Genomic DNA, 14,106 nt, shown 5'->3' on the forward strand with positions numbered 1-14,106 from the left:
TGTTTTTACCATGGTCTTAGCAGTTATGCCATCATGTGTTCTGTTCAACAAAATTTATTTAGTGCAAACAATACTACGAAAAAATATTGAAAAATACCTTGTTTTACAATATTTATTTCCCTTGGTTAACTTAAATATCGTTTTTCATTTTCTAAGGCTTCCCTTTACGAAAAGAATTTAATGTTTATAATTATTTTCAGCATTCGTACAAATTCTATGCATAAAATAAACATTTTCTTTAACAAAATACTTAATCGGAAAGTATATACCCGGTATTTCCGGTGTATCTACCACATATAAAATGATCATTTTGCTTTAGTTTACATTTTTTCCATTACCAAAATCATGTAGCAGACGCGTCGGCCGATGCGTCCTGTCTCCCGGGTGACGTCACTACCAGCAACCAATGGCACGCTTTTTCCGTTCCTGGCCTAACCTTAGTATATTAAAGAACCTTGAGTGTAAACAGATCCAAAAAAAGTGCTCTTCTGAGCACGGCTATTTGCTTTATTAGTGATGGTATGGGTAAGCTACATGCATTCAAAACATTACTTGATGGCGGCAGTACTTCATCGTTTATAAGCAGAGACTGTGCGAATAAATTCAACTTTGATTCTGAGAAGGTAAACATTGCGATTTCCGGATTAAATGATTCCTTGTTTACAATTCGAAAAAGAGTTTCGGCATGCATTAGCAATAAAGATAAAAGTTACGTGAGACATTTAGACTTATTAGTAGTACCAAAAATCACGCAAGATTTGATTCCTCCAAGGAAAATTGATATTAAAATGCAGGATTTTTGTAACATAAAATTAGCTGATGAGAATTTTAATGTTCCAGAACGTATAGAGATGCTTTTAGGAGCTGAGGTTTTCTTTGAGATATTAAAATCTGAACAAATTCGATATGAAAACTCGAGTCTTATTTTACAAAACAGCGTGTTCGGGTTTATAGTGTAGGGAAGCGTTACATCAGAAGAACAGAGCCGCGTACATTGTGGGTTAATGAAACCATCTAATGACTTAGAACAAACAATGAGAAAATTTTGGGAAATAGAGAATGTTGAAATAGCCATTCCAAAAAATAAAGAAACAGCAATATGTGAAGAACATTATGTGCAAACTCATAAGCGGAATGAAGAAGGGAGATACATTGTAACAATGCCACTAAAGGAAGATCCTATTTGCTTAGGAAATTCAAAAGATGTTGCCTTTGAGAGATTAGATTCCCTATGGAAAAGATTAGTTAAAGACCCTGAATATTTGAGTCTGTATCAGGATTTTTTAAAGGAGTATGAAGAGCTAGGGCATATGACTGAGGTTAAAGAGAAAAATGAGCCTAGGGTAGTGTACTATATGCCACATCATGGAATATACCGACCTCAAAAAACAACAACTAAATTGAGAACAGTGTTTAATGCATCATGTTTAACATCAAATGGAATTTCGCTAAATTCTTTACAACGTAATGGAGGGGTTATTCAAGATGATCTCTTTTCAATCACGCTTAGATTTAGAAAGTACCCATTCGCATTTACGGCGGATATTAGAAGAATGTATAGAATTATTAAAATTAACCCTGAACAGAGATGCTTGCAGCGAATCCTGTGGAAAAAAGAAAATGATGCACCTGTGAAAATCTACGAGCTTAATATTGTGACTCACGGTACAGTTAGTGCTCCATACTTAGCTATGAGAACTCTTAAACAATTGTCGATTGATGAAGGTCCAAAATTTCCATTAGCTGCGCTAGTTTTACTTAAAAACTTTTATATGGATGATGTGCTTAGTGGAGCGGAATCTTTGAGTACAGCTAATGAGCTTAAATCTCAGTTAAGTGCAATACTGAAGAGTGCAGGAATGACACTGCACAAGTGGTGCAGTAATCATGCTGAACTTGCGGAATAAGATCACTCCTATTCCTTTCCTAATGAAGCAGAATCTACAACACTTGGAGTGTCTTGGAGGTCTAGAAGAGACTGTTTCTGTTTTAGAGTGAAACTCGAAAATGACATAGTTGTTACCAAACGACAAATATTGTCCACAATTGCAAGATTGTTTGACCCGATTGGTTTACTAGGGCCAATCATAAGTAAAGCCAAAATATTCCTTCAACGGTTGTGGTTGTTAAAGCTGAATTGGGATGAACCACTACCAAAAAAGGAAGCTGATGAATGGAAGAAGTTCTCTACTGAACTGGAAGTTTTAAGTAAAATAGAAATTGAAAGGTTTATTCTTATTGCAGAAGTAGACTATGTGGAACTTCATGGATTTGCAGATGCCTCTGAGGTAGCATACGGAGCAACCATATATTGCAAATGCCGTTCGCGAGATGGAGAAGTGAAGACAAGACTATTGACCAGTAAATCCAGAGTCTCGCCTATTAAACAAGTTACTATTCCGAGACTGGAGCTTTGTGCGGCAGTCCTACTTGCAAGGTTGATGGTTAGAGTAATATCTGCATTAGAGATTCCTGTGAACAAAGTTTATCTGTGGAGTGACTCCATGATCGTGCTTTCATGGATACAAAAGGAGCCTTTCCAGTTGAAGACATTTGTTGCAAATCGAGTGGCAACAATTCAAGAATTAACTAATGGTCATCAATGGCGTCATGTGTCATCAAAGGAGAATCCGAGTGATCTTATATCCCGAGGTTTGGATCCCAGTAAACTTCTACAAAATGATATGTGGTGGAAAGGCCCTCTGTTCCTGAGATACGACTACTACCCAAATAGAGAGATTCCGGTGGAAGTCACTGTGAAGGACTTACCAGACGAACTTAAAATCCTTAGTGACTCTAATATTTTTCTTAATGTGAAAGCTAACCCTTTCATTGAGGATTTCTTAAATTTAAGTAACAATTACACTGAAATTATTCGTGTTTTAAGTTTTATTTTTAGGTTTGTAAACAACTGCAAGGGGAAGGACAAGGTTTCAGGTCCTCTTCAGAGCTCAGAATTAAAATTAGCTGAACTTAAACTGATTAAGCTAATTCAAGCTAGTGAATTTAAAAAAGAAATCTCAAGCCTTGAAAAGGAGGGTAAGGTACCTCCAGATAGCAAGGTAAGAAGTGTTTTTCCATTTTTAGATCAATATGGAATTTTACGAGTTGGAGGCAGATTAGCTAATTGTAAGTTGAATTTTGATAGAAAATTTCCTATCATCTTACCAAAGGATCATAAGTTGACTAATCTAATTATTGTGATGTTTCATAAGAAATACATGCATATTGGTCCACAAGGCTTACCGTCTATTGTTAGACAAGGGTTTTGGCCCTTAAACGGGCGCAACACTTGTAGAAAAATAGTACATGAGTGTGTCGTATGTTTCAAAGCAAAACCAGTGCCCTGTCAACAACTTATGGGTCAACTCCTTCAAGAAAGAGTCAGCCCGAATTTTCCATTCAATTGTGTTGGAGTTGATTTTTTTGGTCCTTATTTTATAAAATACCTACATCAGAGAAAAGGTCGCCTTAACAAGGTGTATGTGTGCATTTTCGTTTGTTTTGTTACCAAAGCTTGCCATCTTGAGTTCGTAACAGACCTGTCTAGTCAAGCATTTATTGCAACCTTAAAGCGTTTTTTCAGCAGGAGAGGCAAGTGTGCACGCATATTTTCAGATAACGCAACCAATTTTGTTGGTAGTAATGCAGAATTAAAGAAATTGAATAGGCTAGTCAGCAAACCAGATGATGAATTAGGTAATTATTTATCGAGTGAGAGTATTGATTGGTCGTTCATTCCCCCTAGAGCTCCTAATCACGGAGTTCTTTGGGAGGCAGGTGTCAAATCTGTTAAGTTTCATTTGAAACGTGTAGTAGGCAATTTAAAACTAACCTATGAGGAGTTTCTTACAGTAATTGCTCAAACTGAAGGCATTTTGAATTCTAGGCCCTTGCATCCTTTATCATCTGAACCAGAGGATTTTGATATCTTGACACCAGGCCACTTCGTGATAGGCAGACCTATCACGGCTATTGCAGAACCTAATATTTTAAACGTTAACGATAATAGATTAAAGAGCTGGCAAAAATTGACTAAAATAGTACAATTTGGAAGTATTGGAGAAATAACTATTTGAGTGCAATGCAAGGAAGAACTAAATGGTTCTTTGAAAAAGACAATGTCAAGGTTGGAACTATGGTAATTTTTAAGACTGATAATGTTCCTGTATGTAACTGGCCTCTTGGCAGAATCGTAGAGATATTCTTAGGTAAAGACAATAAGGTTAAAGTAGTTTCAGTGAAAACGAAAGGAGGAATTTTTAAGAGATCAATTAATAAAATTTGTCTTTTACCTATGCCAAATTAAACAAAAAGTATGTTTGTAATTAATTATTGTATTTTCTTATTATAGTAGTTTGATTTTGTTGATGTTATTATTTGATGTTTATAATTATTTACCCGTATTTCATATTGTCACTCTGTAATTTTTTATTGTAAGATTTAATTTTGAATGATTACATCATGTCAAGGCGGGCGGTATGTTGCGCCCGCGCGCGCATTTCATTACTAGCGTCGGCGCATGCGTCTTGAGCTCTTGGAGTTTGTGACGTGAGATTGTGAGCGAAGAGCGTGTGAGAGAATTCGTGCCTTCGAGTGGCCATGAACGATGTAAATTAATGAGAATAAAGATGAGATATAATACAGTCCATTGTTCCTGAGTTTATTGAATTATAGTGTAGTGCCTGTGCAAAACATTAGCTTTTCAGTAGAAACTGGAGCTTCATTTAGAAACGATATTATCTTACAAATGTCAAATGCACGAGGACTGGTTCTTGAAATCAATAATCAATCAAATTTACTTCAAAAATAGTACGATTAACATTTAAGATAAAGAAGTTCATGCGAGATTTATGAATCGAAAACAATCCAAAAAAATTTGCGGGAGTTTCTCTGCTAAACACTATAAATGTCGTGTCAATAGCTTCTCAAAAACTGCAAGAACTTTTTCTCGAATAAAATACAACTAGATATCCATGCTGCAAAATCAGCCTTTAGTTCAGCACGTATATTCTTGCAGTTTCATAAAAGCTGTGTTCGCACAGAGTTTGTTCGCTTATTTTATAGCCGACTTTACTTTAACTTTTTTAAATACAACTATTTTTTTAAATTGTAAATTATCGCCTGCTATTTCACAATTTTGTCTTCATGCAAAATGGTGCTTTTATTGGAAAGCTATGAAAGGGAAGGCTATGTTTGGGCTCTTTCTGAAGAAAATTATTCGTATTTAATTATTAAAAATGATGCGTAAGCTACGATTTTTCGGTACCTAAAGCAAGGATAGATAATACTGTCAATAAGAAAGGGGGGGAAAGGTCAAAGTTTGGCTTCAAGGAGAAAAATTATTCAACATATATATCCGAGGAAAAAACAGAATGTTTCGAATGTTGCAAAAGTAAGAGCTCTAATGTTAAAATAAAATTCTCGAAGCCAAAGGAAAGTTGCATAATCATTAAAGTGCTCAGCGCCAACTGTAAACAAAGTCATTAATGCGGATATGACTCTTAAAAAGGCGAAAAAACGTAATGCGCATCGTCTTTCTCCACGACATATAGCCGAAAGCAGAACGCTCCGCAGAATTCTCTATGAGAAACAATTATTCGGACAAAAACGTAAAAGTGTTTTCATAATAGATGAATCTTGGGTATATTTAAATGACCGAAGTAAAAAAAGATCCGTTTATTGTCATCAAAGAGAAGAAAAAATTTCTTAGAACCTGTTTCAAAGAAGCTAAAGAAAGTTTTTCAAAGGGATCTATGATTGTTGTTGGTTTTTGGTATAACGTCAAATAAAAATGAAAGAGAATGGTGAAAACTGTTAAGTTCCAACTCCACATATTATCAGAAACGTATTCTATCCCCCATTTTCAAATATGAAATAACTTCTTTTTAACCACAGTGCCATCAACCAGTAACACTGCATCAAGACAAAGCAAACAGCCGTATGTCAAAATCCACTATTAATGTCCTGGAAAAAATGGAATAAAAAACGCGTATCAAGGCCATGCCCTTCACTCATACCTCTACTAAATCTCCTGATGTATCATACATAGATTTTTGCTCCTCTGTACTTTTAAAAAGCGGATTGTCCAGACGTCGACGTACAATCCACCTTGGACTTTGGAAAGCTATTTAAGGGAACGGCGTACCTTAAAAATTAGTTTTTTAAGTTTTTGCGTTTTAAACAAGAAATTTTACACATATGCATATTATAACATCAGTTTATAAAATATCTGTTCAAAATTTCAATTTATTTTAAATTAAAATTTTTAAACAAATAATTAATTATTTTAATTTAAGATTAAAAATGCTCCTTGCGCACTAACAATATTTTTTCCTAATTTTCCCTTTAAGTTAGTTATAAAGACTTAAAATTTTGTGTATCCGTTATTGAATATGTTGAATAAAAAATTTTTAAAAAGGAATTTTGTGAATTTAAACCCAGTTTTCGGAAAAACATCACTTTTTCTTAAACATTATCACAAGTTTAAACTTCTTAATAATCTCATATCCAAAAATGCATACACAGTTCTACTGTAACATATAACAAGATAGTTTCTTCTAAATATCATTATTTTGAACTAAAAATGAGTCCCATTGAGCATTTTCAATACATGCGAACTGCGAAACAATTTGTTTTGTGACAACCGAATTTAAAGTTTTTTTCTTCAAACTTACCTTTAATACATGTTCATGAGAAACAGAAAATTAACTTTAAATATGAATTTGTAAACACTAGATAACATTTTCGTATCATTTAACTAGTTTTAATCTCATAACATTAAAGATTATAAATATAAACATATCGTGAATTGGTATGCGATTCTAAGTTATAGGGAGAAACAATTTATGCATTATATCCAATGAAGCTTTTAAAATTCACCCGCACCATATGTTTTACCTTCATTTGTGACATTTACTTTATCTTTTAATGCTTTACAATATTTTTACTATTTCTTTTTTTTTTTCCAAGTAAGTAAACTTTTCTTTTTGCTTTGGTTCAAGCGACGTTGATCCTGCTTTTTTGCAACGAATGGGGAAAACGAGTTTGTTCCTCCCTGCTCTACGCGTATAGCATTTACACAACCAAAGTTAAATTCATTAATAGTTGTCAATTCTGACATTTCTAGCCTTTTTTTTAGAAATAAACACTTTTTGGAGCAAATATATAAATTATAACTGTTGAAATATTTTTTTTTTTTTTTTTACATTTTCTCAAATTTAAAGGGCAAAGTTTGCATTGTTTATACATTTTAAATGCTTGTAACTTCTTTAAAAATTAGAATATTTGAATTCGGTTTTTTGCATACGATGAAATTATGTATATGGAATATTACGAAAGTAAAAAATCAAATCCAATATTTTGGTTGATTTTTAGATATTTTAAAGTCCACCGTGGGATAAAATACCTCCTTCCCTACTAAGAAAAGCTTTATTATCTTGGAAATTATGATGTGGAAAGATATTGAAGAATAGGAGTATTCAAATGGAACATTTAAACCACAAAAATCTTAGGTAAAATATTCCTGTAAATACAATGAAAATTGTCCAAAAATTGTGCGAACAACCTTAGTATTTATGAAAGTCTTGGTGGCATTTTCATAAATAACACGACGGCAGTATAAAGAATATAGGAATAAAAAAAGTCTCAGAGGTTTCAGATTTTAAATTGCGTCCAAATGGCCATTTTTTAACGTTTTTTGTGTTAGCTTTATTTATTAAATATCATGTTCTACGTACTCAAACCACAAAATTCAATTTAACAGCAATATCGCAAAATAATTTTTAAATGAGCATATCTTTGGAGTTTCCGATACAGTCTCGCGCGCTGGAGATAATTTTTTTTTTCCTGTACAAGGTTGCCATTGCTCGCTTTGAAATCGTTTAGTTTTTTAAACACAAAATTCGTTGAAGTGTTACAAAATATGAAATCGATAATAAAACAAATTTGAAATTCAAATTAGGGCTTCTACATGCCAATATTCTATGGAAGACTACGAATTCAAATTTTGATGGCTCTAGGTAGTGTTGTTTTATCACAATGCGAGAAACATACATAGCTTATGCAGATTCTTCATTATTTAATTTCTTTAAATATAATACAGAGCGATTTGATGGCAACAATTTGAAAAGTGATTCGCCGTTTATAGTTTTCAGCCCAAAATGCCAATACGAAATTAATAATCCTTCAAGAAAAATTGCCCTTTTGGACCAATAATTAATGGACAAATTTAAAAAAATACGGTTTTAGGACAAATTTTAAACGATTGCTGCTTTAATATGTTTTGTAACAGAATAGGTAAATGAACCTTCACGTGAAAAACACATTTTTGAAAGTAGTTGGTTATGAGGTGAATAACAAAAGACAAAAAACATAGACAAATTTATATTAAAAATGTAAAAGATGTGCTGTAGAGACTTATCGTCGATAACTTCATATATCTTTTTAATTACTAACTAGTTTCTTTTTGATAAATGCGCAATTTGACGAAACACGATGCAAACATGAATTGCATTGTTCAGTTTTGATATAATATTATAAATTTCACAATGTATTTTTTAAGACTTTAGCACGCTTAAAAACATGTCAAAAAAAGAGTAATAATATACAATAAGTTAAATACTTCAACATGAGTGACTCGTCTCATACAGCAGTGTAGGCTTTACAATGATGCTTTATCTCTGTTACTAATGCCGTCAGATAGTTCAGAAAACAAAGAAGATCAATATTTTTTAAATCAAATTTTATAAGTTCCTTTTAGATGTTGGATGTCTAGATCGCTGTAGAGATTTCTGTATGTGCTAAATTGGTTTTAAATCGTGTTTAGCTGGCCAGCGAAAATGTGTCTTCCATTGAACGTTTCTGGTTTTTTAGCAGAAATCAACGGGGATGAAAGGGGTGTTTTTGTAACATCTTACGCAAGAATGCAGTGAATGGCCATATTAGTTTTAGATGCACTCTGGTATTTCCGTATAATTTTGTTCAGGAGCAGATACAAATTTGAGTTTTGTGTGTAAAAGTATTCATTAATATCTTTAAATAATACGAACTAATAAAAACACATATCTAAGTAATAAGAATCATATATTTATCTATTTTTGTCAGATACATAAGCAGACAAAAATATACAAATATTGTTTTTTTTTTTTTTTTTCTTTTTTCCAAATGAATTTCAGTGACAGTTTAAACTTCCATATGATATACTTCACATACTTTTAGTGCGTACTTGTAGTGTTTCCTATACTTTGCACTGTTTGATGATTCCAAATAAAAGCACTCTCGATCACGTTCAAGCATTTGCAGTAATTTCTCCTTTCCTCTTCTATCATCAACAGCTCTCACATTTTAGATGGATTGTGGTCGGTAAAACAATTCTGAAACGAAGGCAAAAAACATTACGATTCCATTTAACAATAGATTTCAGTTCAAAACATAAGTTTCTGGTAAGAAAAATATTAACAAAATAAACATTTACCTATTTCCCAGCAATCCAAATCTGAAATGATTCACTTTCTCAACGGCAGATATTTCGATTTGCGAGATAGTCCGTAGGCCCTTAATGACGGATACTTGAAGCTTCGGCCTTGGATTCTTTCGATTGCATCTTTGGTTCTTGATGTAATTCTTGCCCAACAGAAGGGCTGTTTTCTTCGCCAATCTTCCTTACGTAATGTTCTGACCTTAATATAAAAGAATTTTCGGCATAATTTTTCTTCCTTTTACGGGAGAAACCGTTGTCAATTTTGTTTTTAATTCTTCTCTCTCAAACTGATTGACTCATATTGATCCTGCGTGCAGTTTGTGGAACGGAATTTTTTTATTTGGATCAGCACTTTCTCCCCTCTGGATCTGTGAAAGCGTTAAGCTATTTTTGTTTTGCACATAACGTTTGCAAAGATAAGTATTTATCTATTTTTGTTTTGCACATAACGTTTGCAAAGGTAAGTTGTAGAGTCATTAGGTTAACTGGCAGCAGAAAAGATGAAAAATATGCAACCGCCTTCGCCGGGAATAGAATCACGGACCTCTGGAATACTGGCCCAGTGTGCTACCGTTACACCACGAAGGCACGCTAGGGAAGTGGGAAAAATACTTTATATACTCTCCTTTTTAAAGGGCGACTAGGATTTTAGGGGACCTAGTCGCCAAATCCTGGGTGCGGAGAATCATCATCCACAACTTTTTTAGTTCGGGCGCCACTTGTAGAGTCATTAGGTTAATTGGAAGCAGAAAATATGAAAAATATGTAACCGCCTTCGCCGGGAATCGAACCACGGACCTCTGGAATACCGGCCCAGCGTGCTACCGTTACACCACGAAGGCACGCTAGGGAAGTGGGAGAAATACCTAATAAAGTATGTATCTATTTTTGTTTGGCACATAACGTTTGTAAAGATAAGTAATTATAAGTGCGGTAGAGTTGCTGTTGTTATTGCAAATAATTGTTTTATACCTTACCGGAACTGCTCAACCGGTAGAGTGATTAGCTTCGCTGATTGCCATGCCGATGGGCCCGGGTTCGAATCCCGGAGAAGGCATAGCTGTTTGTAAATGTATAGTGTAGGTGCGGCATGGCGGCACTCTAAATATGCGGCTAGCCGAGAGTGTTCTCATGGGGTTTGGTGGAAGGGAAGAGGGGTGGAAGACCCCCGGAACCGTTCTTCAAACCCCCGGGGTGCTCTCCATCAAATCTGGGGGCGGAACTGAACAAAATCTCACTGTTGCCTGTAAGATACTCAAGGCTGTTGCCGACGACAGGCATATCTTGAACGCTTCTTGCCATGAGGAATTTCGTGAGCTTGGGCTGATGTTGCTGTCAGACCGGTGAGCTTAAGTAACACAAACATAAGTTGCCGTTCTTGTAGCGCAGTCTTGGTGCTGTTATACAGTTGCTGCTGATCTACTCAGTTAGATAGTAATGGCGATGTATGCCAATAGCGGGCGCACATAACAAGCCCTTGTTCTTGGCAGCTGCTGTTGAGATGGTGGACAGAACTCGAGACATCGAGTTCCGTAGCTTACTCGCTTAACCGATCACATCAAAAACAGCTATTTCTGACACGACATTTTTAGCGATATCTTGCGGGGAGAGCAAGGAATAATCTCATATGGCAGAAAATTTGATGGGGGAGTGGATAGCGCTGCGGTAATTTTTTTCATGGAGTGGAGATAGAGAATGTGAGAATAAAACGTAAACCAATGAATTGGGTTTATCAATCAGAACTATACGCACTGATGGAGGCTTTGAATTGGATTCATAAAAAATTAACAGTTCGATGTTTTATAAATATTTATACTGATGCCCTATTTGCGCTTCAGGCGCTCGTCCAACCAGATCATAAAAATCGACTGATTCATGAAATAAAAGACTTGTTTAAAGAGGCTGAAAGAAATCCTATTGTTAAATTACACTGGATGAAAACACACACTGGAATTGTCGGAAATGAAAGGGTGGACACCCTTGCTAAAATGGCGGGCGGACACCCTTGCTAAAATGGCGGGATGGGACCGATAATTTTGATATCCAAGATTCAACAAAAAAAGACCACCGCAAAAATGGTAAACTGGATTTATACAGAATGGAATTTTTGCTGGGAGTCGTCTAATAACAAAAAGAGTTAATGAAAAATATAAAACAAGAAGAAGGATATTATAAATAATGTTGATATAAATCAGGTACTGACTAATCATGGGCGTTTTCCGGCTAATTTTAATCGATTCCATCTACAGAATAATGATAAATGCTTAATATGTGACAAGTTTGGAGACGTCAGGCACGTCGTCGATGAATGTTCGCTTACCTGGAGTGCAAGAGAGAAACATAGAAAGAATTTTAAGATTTTAAAAGGAACTATTCAAATTTGAAAGATTTTACAGAGACAATAATGAAAATTACAAATACGAACAAAGATAAAACTGGATTCGGCACTGAGACTCAGATTTTGGACTTTTTTTTTTCTGGCAAGTCCCATTTTTTGATCATATGGCCAGCTTGTGCCGGCTAGAAAGCTCGGGGCATTGCCCTTATAATGATAATAGTACAATACGTAAACTTAAAAAACTTTCACTGGAAGTAGCGAGATGTCTGCATGTTAAGTCTATGGCTATCATCGCGGAGACGTAGCGCTATTCTTTAAAGCAAATAACAGTTTTTCATCTAATAAGATCGATTATAATACACTCTTTTGCAAAGAAACCGAAGCACAATGAAGGAAGTGGTTGTTTTTGATGAAATTGAATATGTGTATAGCTCACACACAGGTAATAAAATAATTAAAAAATAAAGGTCATAGTACTTGTTCATGTCTCACAATCACCCAATGAGTGTTGAAATTAGTAAATGGTCGAACGGCCCCTGGCGGCAATGTGTGCTTGAATTCGTCGAGGCAAGGACTGGTAGAGGTTCCTAATGTCATCCTGCGACACATTCTGCCAGGCATTCACCAGTTGTCGTTCCAGATCTGCGATATTTTGTGGTGCCTGAATCTGGCGGCCTACCATGCCCCACTCATGCTCGATTGGTGAAAGGTCTGGTGACCTTGCTGGCCAAAGAAAGAGTATCAACCGCATGGAAACAGTCCAAAGATATGCGAGCGGTATGTGGCCTGGCATTATCCTGTTGGGAAATGGCCCGAGGATGACGTGCCATGAAGAGTAATGCAACCAGCCGAAAGATGGTATCAACATGTCGTTGGACTGTTAAAGATGTACGGAGGATGACTAAAGATGACCTGCTGTTATAAGAAATAGCGTCCCACATCATCACACCAGACGTTATGGCAGTATGTCTTTGTAAAACAAAGGCTGATTGAGACCGCTGGCACGGCCTCTCCAGACACGAACACGGTGGTCATCTGCTTCAAGAGTGAAGCAGGATTCATCGTTGAATCCTATACGATGCCAGTCTGATGGCAGTCATGATGATCGGTTGCGACACCACTCCAAACGACTCCGCCGATGTTGAGGGGTCAAAGGGAAATGTCTTAAAGGCCTCTGTGAGCATAACCCCGCCTCAGACAAGCGTCGTAAGATGGTGGACCGTACCACGGGAGATATAGACGTGGCTGTAGTGCGTTGAATAGTCGACAATGATACCGTTCGGGCAGTTTGGGCCTGGCGAACAATCATCCTATCTTGCCTTGCATTTGTGCTCTTTGGCCTTACAGAGCCTTCATTTCGTCGGCAATTTCCTTGTAGCAACCATTGCTGCCAACATCTTTGCACAGCAGTGTCTGTAGGCATCTTTAGTTGCTTCTTTATGGAATTACAATGGCAGCAACAAAAATAGATAAATTTTCCGCCTCTGTTACTGGTTTTATACTTTGCAGATTGCACACTAGAATGCGCGCTGTGATCGCAATTCCTGTTCATTTGCTTTGAAACTTTAACCTTTGCATGTTCGATCAAAGATGTTTTTGCATACCAAATTTCGTCTCTATCGCAAAAGTCCTTCTTGGTGCTTCGATTTTTTTGCAAAAGATTGTATTATCAATTATCATACAAAATTATCGATTATCATGCAAAATCAAGAGCTAATCTACAAGAAACAACTATACATTTATAAGAGTACGCAATTGCATTGTTCCATGCATCTCATATTTTTGCGTGGCCATCTCGCTTGCTTCTCCTAACGTACTAAATGTTTGTTCCGGAAGTTAATGTTTTCTTAAACGGGGTTCTTCTTCGCAAAGCCTTCTTTCCATTGTCGACGCCGGTAATTATTTCCTGTATTTTGTTGCTAGGAAGTTGAGTTGAACAAACGTACTTTTCTTCATAGTTCAAACGTACTTTGCATTTTATAAGAATGGTTTAATTTTTTTTTTGGGGGGGAAGCCTTCGTAAAATAGATTCCGTGAGTAAAAGAGGATTCCTCAGTGTACATATTTTTAATTTGTCATATACAGTCTTTTCCTTTGTCCAACTGCAGACCATTTGTAGATTAGGCATTTGTTGGGGAATGGCCAGGTCCACTGGGGGCATCGGATTGAACTTGAATTTAATTACCTTAAGATGCAGCACAATGACAACCTGATGCAGGAGATAAACAAGATTCAAAATATCCATATCGCTATCTCACTTTGAACCCAAGTCCATCCATGCTGAAGA

At 35.8% G+C, this 14,106-nt stretch overlaps 1 long non-coding RNA gene across 3 annotated transcripts in view; it reads right to left on the reverse strand.

The window, feature by feature from the left end:
• The window catches only part of LOC118189657 (uncharacterized), a 39,200-nt gene that overhangs the window by 18,072 nt on the left and 7,022 nt on the right, over positions 1 to 14,106 (reverse strand). The window contains exon 3 of one of the 3 annotated variants that reach the window (XR_015039636.1): positions 9,214 to 9,374. The exons of the other annotated variants lie outside the window; for them this stretch is intronic. This is a non-coding gene — a long non-coding RNA (uncharacterized LOC118189657). The remainder of the gene's footprint in view (positions 1 to 9,213; positions 9,375 to 14,106) is intronic. 3 annotated transcript variants of the gene reach the window in all.

The sequence above is a fragment of the Stegodyphus dumicola genome, chromosome 2 (assembly GCF_044657685.1).
Source record: "Stegodyphus dumicola isolate Sdum_Otavi_A_Nest chromosome 2, ASM4465768v1".
Lineage (NCBI taxonomy): Eukaryota > Metazoa > Arthropoda > Arachnida > Araneae > Eresidae > Stegodyphus > Stegodyphus dumicola.